General features: G+C 51.4%; 1 long non-coding RNA gene and 1 other non-coding gene across 2 annotated transcripts; both read right to left on the minus strand.

Annotated features, from left to right (window-relative positions):
- Window positions 1-11,672: 11,672 nt before the first annotated feature.
- Window positions 11,673-13,352, minus strand: LOC119812828. Its single transcript, XR_005285121.2, has 2 exons — window positions 13,142-13,352; window positions 11,673-11,796 (listed from the first exon to the last, which is right to left on the minus strand). It is a non-coding gene; the product is annotated as an uncharacterized LOC119812828 (long non-coding RNA).
- LOC119813846 lies at window positions 12,920-13,105 on the minus strand. The gene has a single exon (XR_005285291.1).
- Window positions 13,353-14,750: the final 1,398 nt, after the last annotated feature.

The following is a 14,750-nucleotide window of genomic DNA, read 5'->3' on the forward strand; positions in this document are numbered from 1 at the left end:
AGTTCCTGTATGCTTGAATAGTCATTCAAACAACACACATCTTTTTCTCTTGCTCATCTATGCTTTCTGTCAGTGGGATTTGCTGCTCCCTGGTTACTGATAATGAGAGTAGAAGCCCAGTGTGGTGGTGCACACCTTTGATCTCAGCACTTGGGAGCAGGAGGATTTCTATGAGTTCAAAGCCAGCCTGGTCTACATAGAGAGTTCCAGGACAGCCAGCGCTACATAGTGAGACCCTGTTTTTAGAAATATCATATAGAAGGAAACTATCTTTTCTCTTGGCAAAGGAGCCCACAGCCTTTTATGACATGATAATCAGTCTGGGGTTGTAGACTCTGGGAGCATGAGAAAAACCAGGCAACAGAAAGAGAACAGAGAGAGTCACATATTTGTTTACGGGGCTAGACACTGTTACAGGGCTCTGTACTTACTAGGCAAATACTCTACCAACTGAACCACACCGCCAGCAGATAATTTAGTACAGGCCTACGAAATACCAGAGAGTTTGCCAACATTCCCACTTGAATCCTGTGCTAGGAGAATGGACTTACGCAGGGCCAGTGACTGCCCAAGGTCACAGGCCACACTCACTTTTCATCCATAAACACTGTGATGAGCACTCAGGCGCTGTGCTGGGTACCAAGGACTCATCAGTGGATAAGACTGTCACTACAGCCTGGAGTGGACTTCCTAGCTGAGGAGAGACAAGGAGGAGGAGGAGAGAAAGAGAGAGAGAGAGGGGAAAGGAAGGAGGGAGGGAGGGAGGGAGGGAGAGAGGGAGGTTGGGAGGGAGGGAGAGAGGGAGAGAGGGAGGGAGGGAAGGAGGGAGGGAGGGAGGGAGGGAGGGAGGGAGGGAGGGAGGGAGGGAGACAGGCACAGCAAAAGGCAGAAAGTTTGTCCTGTGAGGCCCCAGCTCTGGCTGTCACAGGATTGGTTTCCTTCTGGCAAGTAAGACAGAGGGACACCATTGGTCTGTCTTGGCTTTGTGTTCTGCCCCAAAGGGCCAGACCAAACCCAAGTCACCTGCATTGAAGTTTCGCTGTCACCAGGCCAAAGAGAAGTTGTTATCTGACCCTCAGAGAACTGAGAGCTAAAAGCTGAGTCCAGTCTGAGCTCAGGACCAGGAAACTGCTGGGATTTGACCTTCACAGAGAAAACCACTCTGGTTCTCCTGGTTGCTGTTGCCCTTGTGGCCTCTTCCCAGCTCCACCCCCTGCCCATGCTACAGAGCTGTGGAGTCTTAGACCCCAGCCAAAGGCTGCCTGGCCCCGTGTGGGGGCCACCACACAATAGAGTTAGACTCTTTTGCTGTCGTTTCAGAAAACAAGGTTGGGGCATGGCTCAGGCAGGGTGCTTGCCTAGGATGTGCAAGGCCCTAGATTCTGTCCCTAGCTCCTGTGATGCCTCCCTACCCCTAAGAATGAAAAGCCCATACTTGGAGGCTGGAGGGACGGCTCAGTGGTTAAGAGCACTGACTCTTCTTCCAGAGAACCTGGGTTCAATTCCCAGATCCCACATGGCAGCTCACGTCTGTAACTCCACTTCCAGGGTGTCTGACACCTTCACACCAATGCACAGAAAATTAAGTAAACTATCTTTTAAAAAAATCCCAGGGTTGGTGCCTCTGGGTCTAGACAGAAAGAAAATAAAAAACGAAACAAAGTCAAGCCCATTTCTTTTGTATGTATGTGTGTGCCCATGCAAGAGCACACTCATGAATGTCACAGCACACAACAGACGTGCAGGGATCAATCAGAGCGCAACTTGCAGGAGCTCTTTTCTGCTGTGTGGATCCCAGGACACAAACTCAGGCCCCCAGTTTGGTGACTGCTCACCGAGCCATCTTAAACAGCATCCACCTGGTTATTTTTTTTTTTTTTTTGAGACAGGGTCAAATGTAGCCGGGCTGGCCTCCAACTCGCTGTGTATAACAGGCGCACACCACGATGCTCAGCCTAGAAAAAGACCTCTTGGTGAAGAAAAGTGAGAAGGGCTGGAAAGACGGAGTAGCTAGCGGGAGAGCCCCAAGAGGGTCAGCCGGGCCGAGAGGGAGAGGCTCATTCTTTTAAGAGCCTCTCAGAGGGTCTGTGTGTTGGCTCCTTGAAGGCTAGGCTCAAGTTTGGGACCTGAAGGAGGGAGAGCCACCCACACACACGTTTCACTGGTTAATGTTTTTCTCTCAGTGATGGGTGGAGACAAGCAGCTCCATAAATCGACTGAGAATAGGAACTCGGAGGAGAGTCATCAGCAAATAAACACAAAGGGCATCCTGCAGGGACGGATGGACCTCTTTTAAACTTGACTTCACCAGAACCGCCCCTGTGAGCTCAGAAAGGGTGGAGGGCTGGTTTTCATGGCTGTTGGTTAGATCCGGACCCACCCAGGAGACCCACTTCTGGTTGGGTCTGCAAGGGCAGGGAAGACCCACGTGTCTGCACTGAGAAGTCACGTGACCAGCTGCTTCGCACTCCTGCTGCCTTGTCCGCCTTGGTGGATTGGACCTCAGATTGTGAGCCCAAATAAACCCTCCCACCTTTAAATTTCTTTAAAATAATAATAATAATAAAAGCATGTGTGTGACCCCCTGGAGCTGGTGTGGTCATGAGCCACGTGACACGGGTGCTGGTGTCTGAACTCATGGTCTCTGGAGCAGCAGGTGCTCTTAGCCGCTGAGCCATCACCTGAGCCGCCAGCCCCTAAGCTGCCTCTTGTCCGTCACAGCAATGGGGAATCCAATACAAGGGCTTCCTGGAATTCAGTTGCCAATAAAGAAAGAACTAGCTTCACCAGCTGTGGACCTGTTGGTGGCGAAGACGCGTCCCTCAGACGTCTTGAGACTCTCTTTTGTCTTCAGAGTTAGGAAGGCCAGGTGAAACACAGGAGCAACCAATTGTGCATGAACTCTCAAACTTTTTAAGCATAGGCTGCCGCGTGTAATATTGTTCATTGTTCAACTGCATGCCCCGTACCTTTAATTGCTAAATCTGAATGTGGGCCTCAAAATATTTCCCCTGAAACATACTTTTTGCATTTTTTAAAAATTGAAAGTCCCTACCCTCCTCCCCTGGTTGTCCCTGCCCCCTCCACTGGGTATCCCTGCCCCCCCCCATTGGCTGCCCCTGCCTCACCAAACCTTCCAGGCCCCCAGCTCCTTCTCTCTACATCCTCTGAACCCAGTACTCTTTTCTCATAACTTCCTATGTAAACCAGAGAGTGACTGCCACTCCTTTCTGGAAGAAAACACTTTCTGTTTCTGTTTTGTTTTTTGTTTTATTTTGTTTTGTTTTGTTTTGAGATAAGGTATCCTGGTGCCAGATTGGCCTGAAATATTCTAGGTAAAGGAAGATGACTTTGAACTCTTAATCTTGCCTTCTCTTCCATGCCTGGCTTTATTGGACTAGTGGGTGGGAACTCTCTCTCTCTCTCTCTTTCTCCCTCTCTCTCTCTCTCTCTCTCTCTCTCTCTGTGTGTGTGTGTGTGTGTGTGTGTTTATGTGTGAGACATGGATGGAACACGGGGTCTTGTGCATTCTAAACAAGTGCCCTGCTCTCCACTGAGAGATGCTACACACCACCTTGCTTTTGCTTTCCTGTCCCCCTCCCCCTTCAGGAAGCATCCTTCATATTTTACCTCATGCCCCCTTCGATATAACTGCAAAGGAGCTGTGGAATCCTCTTCACAAGAAAGGACACAGAAATTGAGACGCGGTACCGCAGGGTTTCCCACCTAGAACTATAGCAAAGCTTAGATTTGAGCTTAGAAGAAGAAGCAGAGCCTTTCATGTTTAGTGAAAATAAAACACATCTATATGGTACCGCCCACAGAACTGCTCCAAGTAGACCAGAGCCACTCGGGTCTCTGGTTTCTCTGCCCTTTCTGGTAAACAGCAACTTGCACAGACCCCTGAGAGCTGCCCTCCTTCCGAGCAGGATACGGTTAAAGTAAATCTAATCTATAATCTTGTCTGTGCCAGAAGTGTCACCTGGGGACAGGGCTATACTTCCCATGAGAAGTCACTTAGTCTGGCCGGACAGATGGTCACATCACATCCGGCAGGACCGCCCTGCTGTGGTTTGGGGTGATGTAGGCTGTCTGTGGTTCAAGGTCCCAGAGAGTACAGGATAGGAAGCAGCTAGAAGCGGCTTCAGGACACAACCGTTGCTTAATGTCCTCTAGAAGGACTGTCCAGACAGAAGCTAACGATTCGGCTAGCCTGGGAAGGTAAAGAAATCAACATTAAAGATAATTCTCCCTGTTGAGAAAGGGAAGGGCACCCCTAACTCTCTTGTCTGTCCTAATGTCTTTACATCTCTTCAGGGCTAAGGAAGGCCTCCTCCAGGTTCCCCACTCAGTACAGTTTCCCCAGAACCCTTGATCCCCTTCACAAATGCCACCACCCAGGAGACTGTCTCCTTCGGTGGCCACATGTCTCCACCTACTGAGAGTCATGTCCACTGGCCAGGCCACACTGTGCATCTGTGGTTGCTGGATTCACATCTGACCAACAGCTGCCCCATCCATCAGAAGCTGCCTTGAGGTTTTGGCTTATGTAGCAAAAAGATTCTTTCCTCTGTGACCTTTGTGGAATGGCTTTCTGGATTAGGAAGAGATTTTGCTAATTCTACCTGCCCCACAAGACTCTGGTTTTATTCAGCAACCGCAGGCCTTGGGTCGTTCAACAGGGCTTCTTGTGACATCACTAGAAACCAAGGCCTGAGAAACCACCTTGACTCATGCAGAAGCCCAGGTGAGCAGCCAGTGCTAGCCAGCCCTTCCTTCCTGAGCACCCACTAGCTGGAGAGATGGCTTAACAGTTATGAGCACTTGTGGCCGGTGGTGGAGCACGCAGAGGCAGGTGGATCTCTGAGAGGTCAAGGCCAGCCTGGTCTACTGAGAGAGTTCCAGGACAGCCAGGGCTACACAGAGAAACCCTGTTTTGAAAAGCTGCCCCCACCAAAAAGAAAGAAAGAAAGAATGAAAGAAAGAAAGAAAGGAAGGAAGGAAGAGAGAGAGAGAAAGAGAGAGAGAAAGAAAGAAAGAAAGAAAGAAAGAAAGAAAGAAAGAAAAAGCACTTGTTCCTGTTGGAGAAGACCAGGGTTCAGTTCCCAGCATACACATGGCAGCTCACAACCGTCTATAATTTCAATTCCAGGGGACCTAATGCCTTCTCCTGGCTTCCGTGGGCTCCTGGATGCATATGGTACACATACATAGATGCAGACAAAACACTTAAAACACAAAAATAAGTAAATCTAAAAAAGCCAGAGCATCCACATATATACAGTAAGGCTAGGGCTCTGGAGGGAGGGCCTATGCGTACCCTGTCTGAATTAGAGAAGACAGCTTGGAGAAGCAGATTCATCCTTAGGCAGGCCCAGAGAAAGGGGAGCCTCGGGCCTCCTCCAAGGATTAGGGAATGTTCGCATTTTGATGAGGTCCCAATGGGACCATAGTCCATTCAGCCAAAATGAAACAAGTCAGGGCCTCCAGGACCAATACAGAGATTTAACCAAGACAGTGGTTTTACGTTGGTCTAAAGCAGGCTTGTGACAGCGCCTACCTGGCACCTGGTCTAATGCATGCATACCTTCCTTCTGGGAAGAGGTTGGCAAGATGTGGAAGTTACCAAGGAAACCACTTAGTTACCTGCTCATCAGAATATATACACACTGTGAGCCAGGCTTCTTTCCACTTAGCTAGAGAACGATAATCCAGCCTCTAAATTTCCCCGCAAAACACCCACAATAACATAAATTTCCAAATTGGCTCCTCAGGACCATGACCCTTGTGTACAAAAGTGGCACAGAATACTGTTTGTTGTCTTGAAAAATATTTTATTGTTTTTTTTTTCTTTTTTTGGTTTTTCGAGACAGGGTTTCTCTGCAGCTTTTTTAGAGCCTGTCCTGGAACTAGCTCTTGTAGACCAGGCTGGCCTCGAACTCACAGAGATCCGCCTGCCTCTGCCTCCCGAGTGCTGGGATTAAAGGCGTGCGCCACCACCGCCCGGCTAAAATATTTTATTATTATTGTGCGTGTGTGTGAATGTGTGTGTGTGTGTGTGTGTGTGCGCGCGTGCGCGCACGCACGTGTAGGTACCTGTGGAGGCCAAAAGAGGGTGCTGGATCCCCTAGAGCTGGAGTTACATGGGATTGTGAGCCGAGCAATATATGGATTGGCAACCCAACCCAGGTCCTCTGGAAGAGCAGGAAGTGCTGTGAGCCACCGGGCAGAGCTGTCTCTCCAGCCCTCTCACAGGATTTTAACACAAGCTAAACTAAATTATCTCAATGGGTTTCTACGCTTCGCTTTGGAGAAAAGAAATGGGAGGGACCAGTCTTGCAACGTGATTGTTCTAGAAGGAGGTTGTGCCCTGAGGCCAGGAGGAAGTGTGGGAAGGCTTATCAAGAAGGTCAAAGGCTTCCTGGCCAAAGAACAAAGCAGGCAAGGGGACAGTAAGCAAAACCGAGGAAAGGGTACGGCATAGGTCCCTGCCCACTGCCGTGGCTAACTCAAGGCCTACTTAGCGGATTGGGGAAGCCTACAGTCCTAAGAATGGCGGTTCTAGGAAGAGGCAGTGGTCAGCAAAGGCTTCACCCAAGCCTGCCAGTGATATCAACAGCCAAGGACAAGCTGAATCCAATGAGCTTATCATCTTTCCTTGGAAACAGAAATGGGACCTGAACACGTAAGAAGAGTGTCCATGTTGGAAATGAGGATTTTACGTCAATTTGACCTGCTCATATTTCTTTCCTGTTCCTCCCCATGAACTTTCAAAAGGGTGAAGGGTTCTGGTCCAAAGGTGGGACATTCATGGGGTGGGGGGTTCCTATGACAGCTAAGCTTCCCAGGAGGTTGTGTCAGAAGACAGGATGGCCACAGAATGATAAGAAGCACGTGTTCAGATCTGGGCAGGAAGGATCACAGGCCTGGTGATGGGCTTGGTGGTGGAGAGCTTGCTTAGCATGCTGGGGCCGGTTTAAGCCCATCGTCTCGAGAAAGCATACTTGAGAAAGTCAGGGTCTTGCTGTCACTCAGTTGCTTTGCCCGAGGTGGCTGATGGCGGCGTTCTAACCCTATTGCATAACAGTTACGTAATGCTCCCAGCCGACAGTCTGGGGACAAATGACCTTCCAATGACTTACACACATGCAAGGACAGAGCCAGTTTTCTGCTGTAACTGCATAATTGATCTGGAAACAAAACCCAGAACAAATAGTTAGTCTTTGTGGACCACGCAGAGCCCAGACAGGCCTCTACTTGTGCAGATTATAAGAGAATGCCTTTCTGTGGTTTTCTGCTAGCACTTTAAACAGCAACTTAAGCCAAACAAGCACATCCAGTTTTCGTTGAAAAGCTGAGTCCTAAGGGCTTCCCACTCATGAGCAACAGGGGCAGGCAGGGGTAGGAAGGAGCAAGGGCACCAGCTGGGGTCGGAGGCTCAGGCCTGTGATCCCAGCTACCCCTGGAGGACATGGCAGGTCACTCACAAGTCCAAGGCCTGGCAGTCTAGACTACAGAGCGGTGAGCTGAAGGCCAATCTCTGCAACATCTCGAGATTGTCTTAAAGAGTAAAACTGAGGGCTGGGGGGCATAGGGGTATATACATACTCAACGGTAGAGTACCTGCCTACAGGCCCAAGGCTAGGATTAGCCCTTAGCACAACACACACACACACACACACACACACACACACACACACACACCAGCAGGAGCAAGCTGAAGGCAGCAGGCTTCTAGACACAGTGAACGGACAAGGGCTTTGTGTGGCATTGACTGTCTTTACCTGACATCCCTCAGGAACAGACTAGGGGTCCTCTCAGTGGGCATATTCTTCAGCATAAGAAAGGCTTCTCACAAAAGCTCCTTCAAGAGGGGTGAGCTTTCCTGCACTCTCTAAAGAAAGCATGGACAGATTTTTAGCTCTGTTTCCCAGGAAGCCAAAGAGCCAAAGCCTCCCTCCCACTTTGGAGCCTGTTGGCTCTTAGGAGATGGGCCCAGCACTTCCAAACCCCTTCTTGTCTGTCTACAGTGCTGGCCTTCCCTCTGAGGGGTTCTTCCTGCCTTCCCCACTTACTCTCTGACCTTAGGTTTTGCTAAAGGTCACCTCCCTGGCATTTCCTGGCTTCCTTATCTAGGCCTGAAAACCCCAATCCTGCCCTTCCCAGCCTCCTGGCTTTCCTTTCCCACACCTTCTCTTCTGTATTTTCCCATCTTCCCCCAGGGATCGGAAGTTCCCAGAGGGCGTCTGTAGCCTGGTGAAGCCAGCAGTTAGTGTCCAATTAAGCTTCATTGGGATCCATCAGGAAGCTCAATTAAATGTGTCTGATACATCAGAGAGGCGTTAACCGGGCTCAGAGGACCACACTTCCGTCATCCTGCCTCTACTTTCCTACTAAACATCCGTTTTTTTGGGGAACGGTATTCAGCAATCTAAACCACGCTGGCTCCGTCTCACACTTTCAATGTCAAGTACAGGGTGTTCTTGGTTCGGATGTTTCTGAACCAGTGGTCCTCAAACCTCCTAACGCTGAGACCCTTTAATACAGTTCCTCGTGTTGTGATGACTCCAACCATAAAGATATTTTCGCTGCTACTTCATAACTGTAATTTTGCTATTGTCATGAATGGTAATGTAAATTTTTTTTTTTTTTTTTTTTTTTTTTTGGTTTTTCGAGACAGGGTTTCCCTGTAGTTTCTAGAGCCTGTCCTGGAACTAGCTCTTGTAGACCAGGCTGGCCTCGAACTCAGAGATCCGCCTGCCTCTGCCTCCCGAGTGCTGGGATTAAAGGCGTGCGCCACCACCGCCCGGCTGTAAATATTTTTTGAGATAGAGGTTTGCCAAAGGGATTGTGACCCACTGGCTGAGAACCATTGTTAACCTTTAGGGCTCAGGGAATCCACACATTGGTATGCATGCCACAGGGTATGCTCTTGACCCCAGCTGCACAAGCCCAGGCCACGGTCAGCTGTTCCGGGACACAAGCATTTCCCAGGAACTGAGCACAAATGGGACCAACTGATGGATTCCTAAGCAAGGGCCCCTCCCTGCAGCTGCAGCTCCTACATAGCTTTCTCCTGAAAAAAGTCTTGGCTTAAAAGGAACCCTGGGCTTTGTAGGATCAGCTGCTGCAAAGAGTGCCCGGTGTACAATTGCGCCCTCTAGTGGACGAGACGAGAAGCTAAAAATCCTACTTCGCCAACAATTTCAACTAAGGACTTCTTTTTACCTGTGGGTCACAGGTTTTTTTTCCTCAAGTGCTGTCCACCTTGCTTTTGAGACACATCCTGCAGCACCCCCTCCCCACTAGTTGGGAACTCACCAAGTAGGTTACGCCAGAGGCCAGTGAACTCTAGGGAACTGCCTGCCTGTCACGTGTCACCACGTCCAGCTTTTGTACTTGGGTTGTGGGATCAAACAGAGGTCCTTGGGTTCACGAAGTGTGTTGCCAACCCAGCTATCTCTCAGCACTAAGGCCTTCTTGACCACAGATTTCATGGGCCGGCCCTAATCCTCATGGAATCCAGAGATGGCCCCAGAGATTCAGGCCTGTCTAGGAGAGGCCGAGACCTTATCTCAAGCATGTCTGTGTCGTCTGGTGTCAACTAGTCAGTGCCTAGGCAGGCCCAAGGTTGGGGGAGCCATGGGAGAGATAGACGGCAGCAGGGGGTGGCTGGGAACTCTTCCAGCTGCATGAAATGTTCCAACTTCCGTGGAATCTGTATTCCCCTGAGCCCCAAGGGCAGCCAGCAAGCTAGTCACGGGAGCCTACCGCCCTGCAGTCAATAATGACATCAGCAGAGGAAGAGGCCACCTCAGGGCAGTGTTTTAGGGGAATAAGACCAGATGAAGGTGCTTCCCGGAGGGAGGGTTTGGCACCGCATCTCAGGCCACCCTGCCTCGTGACCGCCTCTCCACTAACATTTCCCTGCTCTGGGCCAACTTCTGCCTAAGGAATCCCCAAGGACACTCAGCATGGTGGTGGCACTGGCTAAGGATAACCACGAGTTTGAGGCCAGCCTGGACTACAGTGCGTTCTTGTCTTAGACAGTGGGGAGGGTGTGGCAGGATGGTGGGGAGTTCAGCCTGGACTAAGTCATCCAGAATTGAATGTGAGATCCTATCTCAAAAGCCCTGCCCAGTGAACCCGCCTGCAGCATCCCTTCCTTGGCTAACTGGAAGGACCCTGGGCTCTTGAGTAGCTCCACCCATCAGCCTTCCCCAGGCTGTCAATCAGACAGCATGCTCAGAGGGACCTAGGAGCTGACATTGAGTAAACTGGCAAAGCAGGATGGCACAGGCCACCTGAGGACCAGTTGCCCAGACAAGTTCTGGGGGCAGACTGGAGCCAGCATGAAGACGCCACATTCTGCGGGCAGGAGGGACACCCTGCGCCCGGATGTCAGGGACATGCCACCGAAAGTCTGCTCCAGAAAGATCAGTACAAACTACGTTTTCCAGCGAACACTGCTTCTTGACACGTTAATTTGGGCAGCAACGTCTTTTCCTAGCGATAGCACGTGGCCAACGGGACGCTTTTGTGAGAGCCAAACGCGAACACTGAGGCCATGCCAGGGTCTGCAGCTACCGCAGCTCTGTCTCGGAAGCACCGGGCTCCTTCTTGGGAGGGACCCACTGGCGCCATCACAATCCCTGTATCAGGTCCACAGGGCGGGCTGGTGCTATGGCTGGGACACGAAGCCCAGGTGTTTCTGCCTCCATGCTGAGCCCTTCCTAGGTCACCTAAAGAGCTGCAGGACACCAGAAACTTCCATGCTGCCTCCCCATAGCTTTAAGACCTTCATGTTGGTTGGTTGCAAATGCTGAAAACCTTACATCTGGGTAGGTTTCAGGAGTTAGCTGGATAATGGGATAAGACCAGGAACAGGCCCAATGAGCCACATCCAAGGACAACACAAGCCAAGGGGACAGGCCCTGGCACAGCAGGCAAACAACCGGAGCACAGTGTGGCAGACAAGCCACACCGGCTTTGTTCTTGTAAACAACCAAACTCTCCACTGCCAGCAGTGTACCCAGCCTGTGACATGGTCCCCTAGATGGGCAATCAGGCAGAAGTGGGGACAAGGGTAGTTCTGATCCTGCTGAGGACACTGGGCCAGAGGAAACACAAAAGGATGACCCCAGATGCCATGACCCTGAGGCTCTCAGGAGAGGGATGAGCTCAGCCCTACAGACAACACAGTGTCCCTACCACCTATCTGCAAGGTAGGCCAGCAAGAAACACCCTTGCACACACATACAAACTAAAAAGAAAAAAAAAAAATTAAAAAAGGCACACCAGTGGGTTTCAGTAACCCCAGGGCAAACAGGTGGGCAGATCCCAGAATAGTCACTGTCGGTCTGCTAACTCCTACGGAGATGAGAGGAGAGCCCAGAAGGGCGTGGATCCCAGGGACCTTACACCTTACTTTCCTGGAGGACACTGTGCCCCTAGCACCTACACTTCCTATAGAACTTTTAGCTGTGTGCTTTGTGCCCCAACCAGCTGGGAACAGGGTTACTTAACACATGTTGGCCAAACAAACCCACGCTGGACACAGAAACTGGGCGGTGGTGGTGCACGCCTTTCACCCCAGCACCTGGGGGGCGGAGGCAGCGGCAGGTGGATCTGCTACACAGCGAGACACTGCCAGACAAGCAATCCAAACAGAGTGTGGCCAAACTCCTTTATTTAGAGCCACCACCACAGCAGTCTTCAGCCAGCGAGCACCATGTCAGAGTCAAACCCAACAGGCCCAGGTTCTCAGTGCACACAACAATCTTCCAGTCGGATGACCTGAAACAAGAAAGCAGATGCCATCAGACTTCACCCCACTTCAACCCGTCAGCCCACAGGACACCGCCTCACCCCAGGTGGGTGTATGAGGTGCCAAGCATGCTTCCACTGGCACATCTTTCCCCAAGCACAGAAACTGCTGGTACCCAGAGCTGGCCACCCTCGCAGGACCACAATCCTGAGGCGTCCTCACGCGTGGTCTCTTTCCTGCTGTCGTACACTATTTATTGACGTCCGAGGCCTGTGGGACTCAGACATACCAAGCACATGCTCCACCACTGAGCCACACTCCAGCAAGGCCCACAAGGCCCTGAAAAGCACGAAGCATGCCTTAACTACAGCAGATTCCTGTCACCACGCTTTCAGAGGTGTGCCAGACCCGGGAACTCCAACATGGTGACCGCTGGTCCCATGTGGCTATGTAAAATATAAATTCTAGTCCCTCAACCACACTACAAAGACAGCCACGGGAGCCCCCTGGTTGCCCGGGAGCCCCCTGGTTGCCCGGGAGTCCGAGTGAAATATTTCCATCATCAGAATTTGTCTGGCCGTACTGTGTCTTCTACAGTAATGTCTGAACTCACAATGTACACATATCTTTTTGTTTAAACTCAAGAAGGGCGGAGCATGTACCCAGTAAGTAGAGTACTTGCCTAGCATGTAAAAAGCCCTGGGTTTGATCCCAGCACATGAACCAGGTGTGGTAGAGGGTGCCTGCAACCCAACAATCCAGGTGTGGAGGAGGGAGGATCAGAAGTTTAAAGGCTAGCCTCGGCTATGTAACGAGTTCACCAGCAGCCTGGGTTAAAAGAAACCCTATCATAGAGGGTAGCAATGCTATCACTGGAGAGCTGGCCCAACAGTTAAGAGCACTTGCTGATTTTACAGAGGACCTGGGTTCAGTTCCACACTGGGGTTCACCACCGTCTGTAATTCCACTTCCAGGGGATCTGGTAAGCCTCTTTTGACCTCTAAGGGCTCCAGGCAAACATTCATACATACTAAAAAGCAAAATCTATACGGATGGCTGGAACAATAGATCACATCTTCACTGAAGGAAACAAACGACATCAACATTCTGTGGTGTTCTGAGCTGTACTCAATCCTACAGCGCTAGCAAGGGTCCTGTTTGCAGTATTATACATGATCACCAAACTGCTGCTAGATGCTCACACCTGTTACTGCAAATTCCAACCCCAGGGAACGTGTTCCTCTGGGCATTTTCTTTAGGTCAAGGTCAGGCTGTCTGGTACAAGGCTGTACCCACCTCGGGCAGGTTCAGCCACACAGGAGCCTTTCCCTAGACCGTCCAGTTCAGGACACTGGAGCTGCGGGGTTGACATACCTGGGTCATCCACGCTGAGGTCACCTGAAACTCTCGGAGGAGAAAGGAGTTACTGCGTGACTTCGTTCAGTCGCCGGGGGCTGGATAGTTCGCTTCCTAGGTGGGGAAAAGGAGTCATACAACTGAGTTTAAGTGGATGGCCTCGTGTGTGTGGCACCCTGGCGACGCCCGGGCACCGTGCATCCCTGCCACCCGCCGCCCATCCCTCGGCCCAGCCAGGGTCAGGCTCCTCCCGGAAGCGGCTTCTCGAGCCCCGGGAGCGGTTTCCGGAGCCCCGACTGCAGGATCCACGGCGCCTCCACGCCGCGACACGAGATTAGCTTTCCCTTGATACAAAGCGCGCGGTTTCCTCTCCCCCGGCGGAAGCAGCTCCCCAAACGCACTTCCGACCGGAAGTGAAGACTTACCATCGAGACTGCCGCTAGAGGGTCGCTCTGGCCTTTGGGTCATCCAAAGACGCCTTAAAGGGGCCGCGCGGTCTAACCGTGGTCCCAGCGGCTAGAGACCCCGAGGCTGCCGGACCTCGTCTAGAGGGGCACAAGCGGGAGGGACGTCCTACCCATGGGCACCAGGAGCTGGCCGCTGTCCCTTTACCTCTCCCTCAGCCCTGTACAGGACATTGGGCCGATGGTACATTCCTAAAAGCTGAAGTTCCCGAGGGGTCAGGTAGCTTTCCCTGAACTCTGCAAACCATCCCTGGTGTGGCAAACCGGGTTGAATCCCAGCCGGTCCTGCTGCAAACCTGTAACCCTCCATCACAGCATGAACCCATCATTGGGATCAATTGATCGTCCATGAAGTCAGCACCCTCCTGTTCCGATGACTCCCCCAAAGTCGCACCTCTGAAACGGGACTGGATCTGGAAACAACGGGGTGGGGATGTGTCCAGTCAGTCTGTCTGTGCAGGGACAGCTTCTTTCCAGGAATTCTCTTTCACAGTTGCATGGAGCCCAGGCTGGCCTGGAACTTTATATGTAGTTGAGGATGACTTTGAACTCCTGATTCTCTTCTCCTGCCTCTGCCTCCCAGTGCTGGGATTTCAAGTGTGTAGCATCCTATTTGGCTGCTGTTGATTCTTGGTATGAGTCTATCCATCGGATAGCCTTGAAGACACTTGGAAACTATTGTAAGAGAAAGTCTGGAGGTTTCCAATACAGCCCACCCCACTTCTCTGCCCTATTCCTTTAGTTTCGTCTGCTCCTCACTTAGCTTTGGTTGTCCGGTTTTGCTGCCGGAACAACTTCGCTTGGTTATACTCCAGTTATCAGCTTACTTGATCATTAAAAACGTGATTAGGACAAGTTCAGCAGCACAAACAGGTTTGGGAACAGTGACTTTCCGCGGCTGGCATCGGCCTCTTTGTGGTGGGAGTGGAAGTTGGGTCAACGGAAGAGGAGTCTCCAGTCTCCTGTGTCTCTTAGGCTAGAAACACACCAGTCAGTGAGCTCCACGTGGGGACGGGCTTCCCACCCTGTGTGGCCCAGGCTGGCTCAAAACCCCTGGGCTGAAACGATTCTCTTGTCTGAACCTCCCAGGTCACGGGCTACAGGTGCCCTGTGATGGCGACCTGTGGATTGGCTGAACTGTTTATGCCACTTGGAGCCAGAGG

The sequence above is a fragment of the Arvicola amphibius genome, chromosome 4 (assembly GCF_903992535.2).
Source record: "Arvicola amphibius chromosome 4, mArvAmp1.2, whole genome shotgun sequence".
Lineage (NCBI taxonomy): Eukaryota > Metazoa > Chordata > Mammalia > Rodentia > Cricetidae > Arvicola > Arvicola amphibius.